Raw genomic sequence first — 11,456 nt, forward strand, 5'->3', positions numbered from 1 at the left:
GAAGATTTACTTTGTAACATGTCAGTGTTATTAAGCATTGGAAAGGGCTGCCCAGGGCAGTAGTGGAGTCACCATCCCATCAGGGATTTAAAAGCCCTGTAGATGTGTAACCTGGGGACATGGGTTAGTGCTGGGCTTGGAAGAGCTGGAATATTGGTTGGACTTGATCTTAGAGGGCTTTTCCAACCTAAATGGTTCTGAGTCTAAGGAAATAAAATGTAAGTAGTGCGTGAAATCAAAGCTTCATGTCCCTAAAACTAAAGATATAGTTGTGGTGAATCTGTCTGCCAAAACACAAGAGTACTTAAAAACCTCAGAATGATATTTTTATAAGTACTCAAACACCTATAAGCAGGAATAGACAAACTAATGGGATTTTTTGACCCTCAGAGAATCTGATTCCTGTTGTAACAATCCACTTGTCTGAAAAACCCCACAAGGCACTGCTCATTCAGTCCTTACAGAGCTTTGAAAACCTGGCCCTTCGATGCCAAAATAGGAAGATATTAATCTCACAGAGCACTTTGTCTTCTCATTGTCCCATCACAAATTCTTGCATAATATCCCAGAGTTTACACAAATGGGTAACTGTTCAGTTATCTTTAAAGGCCTGTGGGATTTGATAAGCAATTTCATGGAAATAATCTAAATATGCATAATAAAAAAAAAAAAAGGGAAGTGATGTTCTGTTAATGCATCACTTTTATTGTGACAAGTTTTTCTTCAAATGAAAAATAAAAGTGTAAAAACTTAGAATTGCAGTACTGTTAAGCACCTCCTGGGATCATTATAATAGACTGTACAATTATTACCTGAGCTGAAGTGCTTTTTTTTAAAAAAAAAGAAAAAAACAAAACAGCAATAAACGTAATTTCATTGCTCTACCTGATATGCAAAATCTGCCTGACATCTATTTCCAATATGAAATCAATTTTCCATTTATTCATAATTCTGTGTGGAACCTTACTGAAGATCTTGATATAATTTCTATAGTATTTTTAAGATTTGCACTACAGTAAAGCTCGATAAAACTTTTAAATGGTTTATATCCATCATGTCACTGAAACATTTCTTAAAATACTTTGCTGGGGATTAGGAAGGTTGAGAAAGAATAGGAAAGTTATTTCTCTCTGTAAGTGCCTGCATTTCCCCCCCACAATCAGACCTGATTTCAGAGTTCTTCACCCCGGTTTTTCACAGGATATCATAAACTTGGACAGACAAAGCCCATATTTTGCCTCTATAAGCTACAATTCTGTTGATTTAAATACAGAAACTCCAAATTTATGAAAGATTAAGAACTATTACACCCAGCTATGATTATGCAAAAAGGTCTATGTGTCCACTCAACCTCTGTTCACCTCAGTATATTGTATTGCATGGGTGGGGTCAGGAGCACATATTTTGGTGATGACCAGATCTGTTAAGAGGAGCCAGAAATGTTGAAATCCATCTCATACCTGAGAACATTTCACATGGTGTGACTCTTGGGGATGGTCCTATGCAGGGGTAAGAGCTGGATTTGATGATCCTTGTGGGTCCCTTCCAACTGAGCATCTTCTGTGAGTCCGTGATTCTGTGACAGTGAAATTTCCCAGAGAAAGCCTTACTCTTAGAAATGCTAAGTTTAATTTTTAGGCCAAATAAAAGAGTTGTCACCACTTTTGCAACTACTGGGTCTCACTTTTCTGTCAAGTGGCACCAAACCCAGGCTGAGCAGCTTTTCAAGTAAACACACAAGTCTCCTACTTAGTTTAACCACTATATTTTGAAATGCACATTTTCCAAAGAAGTTGTTTTGCAAATATCACTTATACCAACATTTGGTAGCCATTTTTATTTTGTTATACTTTTATGTAGGGTTCCTACTGTCTGGAGAAAATGGTCCCTCCCAAGCTCTACACTGAAGGAAGCAGCCAAACTTGCTCTGATGTCTTTTTAGCTCCGTGCTCCACATGAAAGATTATCTGGCAGGCAGTGACAGCAGTGCATTAATATATAAAATAATTAGGAAGAGCACTTAATGAAATTATGGGTGTGTTTATACATCCTAAGCCCCGTGGCCACATTATCTCCTCTCCCATCAAACCACGGCACAGCTACTTTGAAAAGTATCATTAGTGACTTCTTGCCTGACAAAAGAGTCCGGAGTTATTCCAAAAAAGAAGTGCTCAACAGAGAGGACATGAAAAGCCATTTAGGCCTTCCCAGCTCTGCCTGCACCTCTCCTTCACAGCAGATTAACTGGAAGGAGACGGGCTCCTACCACAGTGGCAGGGATTGCATAACACTCCCCTGAGAGCACCAGAGTGACTTTGAAAGTTTTATTAGGTTTTTATTAGATCTTGATACCCATTTTCAACTTGTCCAGTTGCTCACAAATTATGATAATTTGAAATGCTGTACTGGATGCTACAGGCTGATGTTAAGTTTCCCCAGAGCATACAACTCTGAATTAAACTGATAACTCCTTGGTGCTGGGGAGGATGAGTTTTCCCTCTATGAAGGCAGTTGTCAGCACTGGATTCGTCTCGCCATGAAACTGAGGAGATGAATGTGTGACATGATGTATTTTACAAGGTGCTTAACAAGAACATGATTGGGAAAAAATTGTAATCCATGAAATCAATGCTATAACCTAATATTGTTTGTTCTTAGTGACTACTGGAGCACAGCAAGATCAATGTCAGGACAGCACTATTCACTCTAAGTATCAATGACCTGGAAGAAGTCATGTGAAGGGATGGGACCTGCCAATGACTCAGCATGGGAGGAGGCTCACGAGGAGAAAGTGCAAGCATGGGTGATACAACTCAGAGCAACTTAAGCTGGCCCAGAAATAGGCATGTGGAGGAATTAAATGCAAATAAATTTGAGGCAATTCTTTAGGAAAAAAAATGCCAGTCATATTGTTACACTCTCATTGTCCTGTATGAAGGGAAGTCAACAAGTGGAGCAGAAGGATAATTAGAGATCCTTTAAATGAACATGTAGGCAGTGAAAACAAGAAGCAGACAGGTTAAAAGAGAACCTGGAAAGAGGCATTGCTGGGGGTTGGTAGAATTAAGTCAGCCAATAGCACAAGGCAAAAAACTTTCTTTGTATGTTTGTTCCTTACATTTCTGAGAGGGGGCTTTTTCAGAGCCCAACAAATTGCACCTGGACTAAGCTGTTTGGCCTTGTGTAGCTGTGCCCTGGTGTATGATTTCATATTTACCTATCTCAAACCAATATTTAAAGTGGTTTTAGGTTACCAATGCAGTCTGCTGTACATATTTCCCTGTGTGGCTCTACTCCATCAGTGTATTACTGTGTTGGAGCACAGGAGTGCAGCTTGGGAGTGTAGTAGAAGGCTAAATACCTGTATTAATACTTCTTTTTTCTCATCTGAATTAATGGGGACAATTAGAAGAGGTACAATTAACAGTATACAAGAACCTGCCAGCAGAGCAGGGGATGCCCCAACCTCTGTTCAGACAGATGGGCAACGGGGAGATCCAGCTGGTCGACACTCTCCCCAGGAAATAACCCCCGGATCCCAAGGACTGAAGGGGCAATGCATCATCCCAGGCCCTGGAGAGAGGCCCCAGGTGACATCCGTGGTAAGCACTGTGGGACATCACGCTCAGCAGGTCCAGCACCTGGTGCTACATCTCCTTCCCAGTCTTCTCTCCAAAAACTGTGACATTCCCATCCAGTTTTTCCACCCTGCTGGAGGAACAGCTGACACAGACATGAGGGTCGGGTGTTCTTCCTCTGTCTGTGACATTTGCATCCCACATGCATTTAGGATTATCACCAGGCATGAGTGGAAATCCTTGTCAGGATTCTTTTTCTTTATCATGCTTGAATTGCTTTGTGTGCTCATGGCTTCTCAAAGTTTTGAACCGACTTCTTGGACTAGAAACTAAAATTACAGTGAGTGGCTCTGGCAAAGTCTGGAATATTTAACATTAATATATTGATCAGCATATCAGAGTTGATCCAAGCTGTGTCCATATTTTCCACTGGAGGACCTAAAAAAGTAATGCAGTGTTTCTTCACCGCAGCTTAACTGTATTTCAGGTTACATAGTCATGTATTATAATAAAAAAACCCCCTTTTCTAATGCTATTTTCAGCATAAAAAAATCCAGAGCCGGCATTTTTTACAGTTTCAGTCCAAGCCCAAGCTTCAATAAGCTCACACAGCTCTAATGATTGTTAGTGAAAATGTAATGGGCCATTTGAAATACAAATGAAGGCGAGTAGGTAAAGGGATTTTTTTTTTCTTTTTAGTGGAATCAATTTACACTAGCTATTTAAAAAAATATTAAAATAAATGTAATGCCATTAAATGTAAGCTCAAAACCCAGGGAGAGCATTAGTGGCCAAATCTGTCGAAAAAGTAGTCATGCCAAGAGCACGGGGCCAGATTCTGCTCTCAATTACATTGGTGTTAAGCCAGGATAACTCCCCTAATTCCAACAGACTTGTTCTGGAATAACACTGGGGTTAAATGGGAGCAGAAAGGAACTCCATCCCCTGGTAAGAACTTTTTGCAGTGCCCCAATTTACTCTGGGTGACCCAGCTCATTTCTCACCAGCCTCAGGTATCCCATACATTTATCCAGCATCGCCTTTTGCCAGGACAAAGAAGTTGTTCCATCCTCCAGAACAGGGCTTGAGGAGGAGTCAGAAGCAGCAGGAGAGTTGTTCAGCAGGTGCCATGTTTTGGAAAACAAAATTAATGGACCAAATCAGTAAGAAGAGCCAACAGGAGCCTGTGAGTGCAAAATAATAACAGCTAAGCTGAGTTCAAAGTTTTGAGGGCAATGAGTTAAGCAACAGGAGAAAAAAGCAAACTCTTTCAAAATAGGGTTTAATTTCATATTACTTGCAAAAAAAAAAAAAAAAAAAAGGAAGAAAAACCAGCTAAATCATGTGCTTAATATTTATTTTAAAAATTTATCATAATACCTCGAATTCCCTTTAGTAGTCCAGAGATTTTGTGGGTAAACCCTCCCTCCTTCTACTGGACAATTTCTAGAAACTATTAAATATCATATTAATATACTTCTTAGGGAAAAAGTAAAAATATTTGAGTTGGCATAAGAAGGTTGGCTCCTGCACCCCAGGTCATCAAACAAGGCAAATAATCAAACAAGGAAGAGGGGAGCAGCAAAAAGGTAAAAGGAGTTTCCCTCATCTACTCTGACTTTCATCCTTATTGCTGGAGAAATCTGGAAAAAGTACACAAGCTTTTACATGGACTTGGAAAATTCATCTTACTGAGGTCTAGTATTTGCTATTGAAAAGAATCTTTTCATCAAAGGTTTCTATTTAGACTACAAAAAACAAACAAACAAACAAAACCCCACAATGTTTGCTGCTTTTCAGCTGGAAATTGTATATTTTTTTCTTTTAGTTTATTCTCTTTATATCCAGTTGATACCTTTCATTTCATAAATCCCAGCTAAACTTCCATCCAGTGCTCCACACCATTTCAGCCCTTTTCATGGCCAAACCATGTCCAACCAGAATTTAAAATTTTGGATGATAACTCAGGATATGCCAATAAGACCAGTCAGGTTAACAGGATATTACAGAATAACAGAGGAAAATACGACCAATCATTTTAATTTGCCAGCTCTGCAAACATCTGCAGAGAGGAAAAATATTAAAAATATATTTATTAAGATTTTTTGGGGAGAGGAAAACTATATAGATACATAGTTATCCTTTCAGTCACAACACGTAAATAATACTGAGTAAGATTTGTCACATTTCTTGATTTCATGATGGTTGCAATTGGCAACTGAGGAATAATTTCATTTTAATTATAGTTTAGTTGATTTTTCTTTAATTACTGAAGTTAGATGACTAAGGCACCAAACTATGTAATGCAAAATCTTTCCATACAGTAGGTTTTCTTTAATAACAGCAGTATTTTTATTGTTTTTGGTCTGCAGAATATAATTTTTCAGCAATGGAAAACAGCTACTAATTCTTAAATTGTGTACTTTTCATTTCCTTACAAAATATTGGAAGGAGTTTTTTCGTCTATATGTTACCACAGGTACAGAGTTCTATGTAAAAGATTTAGGATTTAATAGGTTTGACATTGGAGGGAGGAAAAATGTCCAGAGCTGCCTGTCTCAACAAGACAAAAGCCATCAGATCTAAAAATACAGCCCTCGGGCTCCTCCTCTGGCCTTTGCTTTGCAGCCAGCCTGGACAAGGGAATGCAGTTTTTCCCTGTCTCTCCAGGGCTCTGAATTTGGGAAAACGAAAAGGAACAGTGCCCCAAGAACCTCTGAGACACAAGTCGTGGTGCACATATTTTTCATGCCTGTTTATGACTTAAATGGAATTCAGGAGTGCTCCAAAATCCTACTTTTTCCACAGACTTTCTAGAAAGAGTTTTAACACAGAGCAAAGTGTATGTTGTGGTGCTGATTTCACTCACCAGTCTGTCACCACTGGAGTGGGTTTCTGGGTGGGTCACAGGAAAATAAACTTGTTTCAATGGCTTTTAGAACCAGATAAGATCCCAAATGAGGTGCTGGTGCCAAATATCACAGAAACACTTGAACAACAATGCTTTGCAAAGAGCCACATTTAGATTAGGCTATTAAATGCAGGGAGGAGGATATGTGTGTGTAACACATTTGTGAGCACTTGGGAATTTTTGGAGCCATTTTCTATGTCTTTTCTGAACCAGTGTTTTGACTGACTTCCGCAGGAGTTTAGTTTGCATAAAAGCTTCTGAATTCAGCTCCAGGTCTAAATATTTGGGTTGCAATGCGCCTGGAAAGCCAGAGGAATTAAGATATTTGCCCTGCTCTTGCTGCACTGGAGCTGACTCCTTCAGCACCCTCGTGCTCCTTGGAAAATCCCAGCTATAGTTTATCTGAAATTAATTTGCCCACACTGTTAAGTCAATTACCCAAAGGAACAGAGACTCGATTAAAAATCTATTTAGTTCAATAGGAAACAGTATACTTGGGATCAATTTTTTTTCCTTCCTCGACTGCGAAGAATCTTATTGTATCCCTGTATAAATAATAAAGGTGGTGCACTATCCTCTCCTGCTCAAGCATGACTGAGCAGATACAGATTGTGCATCGCTCATGTCACGAGCCACCAAGGAGAGACAGGATGAGGGATATCTCCAACACAACCTCCAGAACAGGGCATGTTCCTACTTGGGGAGGTGACACAAGGTTTGGATGTGCCAGGCCACAGGTACCACTCACTCCTCACTTTTCCAGGGGATGGTTGTACCTGTCTCACCCAGAGAAATGTTCCTATTGTCAAGCCTACAGCAAACTGTGTCCAGACAGATTGGTGTTCTGCTCAATGGAGTCCACATGAATCATGTATTAGTTCATTTAAAAGCACTTTGTAGACAAACATGCTCAGTCTATCAGCAGGCACGGGGATGCAAATACTTCACTCAGTGTATATGAGCCCTGACAGGACATCTGTGATGCATGGGATTGAGAAACGGCTCCCTCCGCATTAGGCAATAACAAGCAAAAAGGCTCACTGTATTTTGTTCTTTTCCAGCAAAATGAAAATTTAACTTTGCCATCATGTTGGAAACGGAGTAAACACTATCCACTGAAAAGTAGCAGCAGGAAGAGGTAAATGATTTACAAGATATTCTTCAATCATTTAGCACAAACACAGGAGTTTTTGGTTTAGGGGTCAGAGTATTCCTGAAGAAGGCACCAGTTCTCCTGGAACCTTAATCCTAAAATACCTGCTGCGTGGGACTGCATCAGAGGTGAGGAGGCATCACAAACATTGACATGCAATAAATGCTAAAGACATTTTTTGTACCCTCTCTGCTCGGCAGATGCTGATTGCTTCCTGTAAATTAAAGCAAGCTAATGAGTGTCTGCAATAGCAAAATATTGGGTGGACTCTCATTAGCAGACACAGTGTGTGGAATTAATTTCACTGAGAGAATTGCAGGATGATTTATATATAGAAAATGTAGTTTGCAAAAGTAGCCTGGAAGAGATTCAGACATGGATGGACTTTGCCTGTAGGTGGTTCCAAATTAATTTAATTTGTGAGGGAAAAGACTAAAGTACTGTAAATACCATAAGGACGACTGGCAAAGACAAAGTTATGCTGAATATAGTGTGAGGAATGTTACTTTCAGTCTCTGTCTTGGTGCTGGTGATATTAAGATATTCCTTATAGGAATATCTTAATGAGAATGCAAACCCTTCAGTTTTATAGTACGTCTATTTCTACTAGCCCTAGGCTTTCCTAACTGCTAAGAAGGTGTGTTTACTAACTTTATACCCTGTTTCTTTTAATTTCATGGTGAAATCTGAGTCAGTCTTATTGTCACATTAACTGACACCAGCTTCTCACCCTTCCAGAGTACGGGATGATTTTTTGATCCTCAGAAAATGTAAGAGTTCATTTGTTCTCCTGAAGTCCTAATTTTTCCTTAGCAGTAAACCAAGTCCTGGAAATAGTAACTCAGGCAATCAGAATATTGTTACTGTTCCCAGAAAGGTAATATTTTTGAATAGCTCTGCATATTTAACAAGGAAGATGTGTTTTGAGCAATTTTTAATAAGGTAATATTTTACTTTTCCCATTTCACCCTTGCAGGAAACTGCAAAGATCAGTTCTGGATTGAGATTGCATCCCCAGTCTTGGATCCTTTAACATCCCAGAAGACACACATGAAAAAGAAAAATCCCCCTACTTACAGTGTGAATAGGTGCTAACAGCTTTAAAGAATTACCTACCAAATATTAGGTGCAATTTAAAACTACATTTAAGGCAGAAAGGGTAGTTTAAAAGTCTACGTGGCCAGCTAAAAGTCAGAGAGAGAAAATTACTTGAACACATGTTGGATGAATTTCTGTCTATGTGGGAGATGCTGCACTGGTGGGACAATATATCCCCCGCTCAAAAAAATTGGGCAGGGTCTGTACCTGGTCTGTCGCGTGTTACACGCCTCAAAATCTGGTCAAATGCTTTTAGGTAATTTCCATTTACTATAAAAAGAAACACAACTGTGCTATCTAAGCGTTGTGGAAGGTTATTTATATTGGAAGACGTCCTTAGGCTAAACTATTAAATGAGGATAATGGATATGAGGCACCGAAGGCACGCGGAGGACTCGTTAATGAATTACTCGTGAAACAGAGTCAGATGCTGCGCCCAGGTAGAGCCTGGGTGTGAGTAATGTGCTTTTAGAGGAGCAGCAAGACTGAGGAGGGGTCACATCGTGGGAAGACCTGGGAAATGCATGATAAAATGATCCATACATTACCCTCCACCTGCTCCCAGGGCTGTCCGAGGGCCGCTCGGCTCGCACGGTACAATGTTTGCTCAGTGTATTGTGTGTTATATCAGTTTAAACACACACTGTAACTTATTAGATATTTATTAGCTTACATTTCAGCCCCAGTCTATTTTACAACCCCAATGCCCCCTGTTTCATATAAAAAGGATATTTTAATAGATATAATTTAAATTAGTTCAGAACTTGATAACTCATTACAGACTAGCCCCCTAATGAAACCTGCACTAATGACTGTCTTCAGTAGGCAATCCCTAATTTTAAGGAGCCATTTTAAAATATTCATAACATATCTGGTGTGGTGTTGTTTGAACTGTATTTAACAGACATCTCAACTATGGGCTTTTCCCTATGGTTTGTAGAAGCCACAGAATCACAGAATCACAGAAGTTGCTGTCAACAGTGACTCTTCCAGCACCTTCTCCAGTGGGTATAGGATGGGAGGGAGGGCTGCAGCTTCCTGGAAGTGGGGGCAGAGAACCAGCACATGTCTTGTGCATCCCAAGGGAAGGACCACCCGGCACACATCTGAGAAAAAAATCCCAGCTCATTTAACAGCCCAAGCCATAATCAGGAATAATAGTTTCTTATGGATTTAATCACAGTGTGAGCATCTAAAAGACAGTAACCCAACATCTCTGTTGTTTGAAGAGCAACTCCAACATCTCGTGTTAGTCCATGCTGATGAGAAAATGAGTTGTCATTCAGTCAGCTGACAACTAAATGAGCTCTAAAGTCACTCTGTGACTCTACCTCTCCTTGGACGTAGGGCAGATGAGAGGTAGAGTAGGTGAGAAACATCTGAAAACTTGTGGGTTTTTTTCCAACAGGACATATTGCCCAATTCTCTAAAAATAATGCAGGAATTTGCCATAAACTGGATCCACCCAGAACCTGCACCTCCTCAGACCAGGCCTGGAGATCCAGCAGGGCAGGGCAGGGGAGGTTTCTCTCTGGGTTTTAGCTGGGGTGGAGTTAATTTCTTCTCAGTAGCTGTTACAGTGCTGTGTTTTGGATTTGGGATGACAATGATGTTGGGAAACCCGCTCCAGCTGGACCAGCAGGACCTCTTAAGTGGTCCCACCCTCAACTCCTCCTCGCTGGGAAGTTTTGCTTCCTGATTAATGAAGGAACTGCCCTCTCATCCTCAGCAGGCTGCACAGAGAGGCCATGCTGGGGAGCAGGGGAAGCACAACTATGACATGTCACAGAGCCAACACCGCCTCCCAAACGCAGATGCTTCCCCTCCACCATCCCAAAGAGCTGCTCTGTCCTTTAAGTGCTGTGCCTCTTCCTCAGGGGGCTCCTAATGCACTTCACTCCTTCTGCCTCGCTGGCTGCCAGGGAAGGATGTGCTCAGGGCCCCTGAGCACCCCCAGCCACAAGCAAAGAGGGAAAGTCAATATACAAACTGTGGTGATTAATATTAAACATGGAATGTGCATCTAAAGACAGTATTAATGTTAATGATGAAACAACAACCCAACAACAAGGCTGGGGACAGGAGGCAGATGAACGCTTGCAGATGTGGAGGCGTTGGCACCAAATGCCAAGAGCTGCTTTAAGTTATTTGTTGTTCAGTGCTTTCACTTTGCTGTTACCTGAACAAATTTATCTTGATAAAATACTTAAGGAAAAAGTTAGATTTAACTTTCGCTCAGATGTAACAACTTTAAGCATAACTCAGTGCAATGTGAAGTTATTCCCCAAGTGCAAATTACCAGTGATGTGTCACAAAACCAGTATAAAATCATTTGAACTATAATCTGACTACTGGTTGTTGTAGAGGCTGTCCTGGTCACCCCAGAATATGAGGACATCCACGCCCTGGTTTACTGGGACATTGAGCTGCCATCCTGCATCGTCTCCCATCAGAAAAGGCTCACAGATGAGAAGTCCTGAATCACCATCAGTGAGAAAATAAACCAACCAAAGACTTCCCTCAGTAGCCTTTTTCAAGGAGAAGCATCAAAGAGAGCACCAAATGGGTTTTAAACAGGCAAAAACCCAACACACAAACAGATCTTGGGCCAAATGTCCTGCCAGGGGCTGGTCAGCAGGAGCCCACTGCCAAACCCTGGTCCCTGGATCAACACCTCATCCGTGATAAAAAGCTGGTCTTTAAATCAAAGGCAGCT

Source organism: Pseudopipra pipra, chromosome 8 (genome assembly GCF_036250125.1).
Source record: "Pseudopipra pipra isolate bDixPip1 chromosome 8, bDixPip1.hap1, whole genome shotgun sequence".
NCBI classification, from domain to species: domain Eukaryota; kingdom Metazoa; phylum Chordata; class Aves; order Passeriformes; family Pipridae; genus Pseudopipra; species Pseudopipra pipra.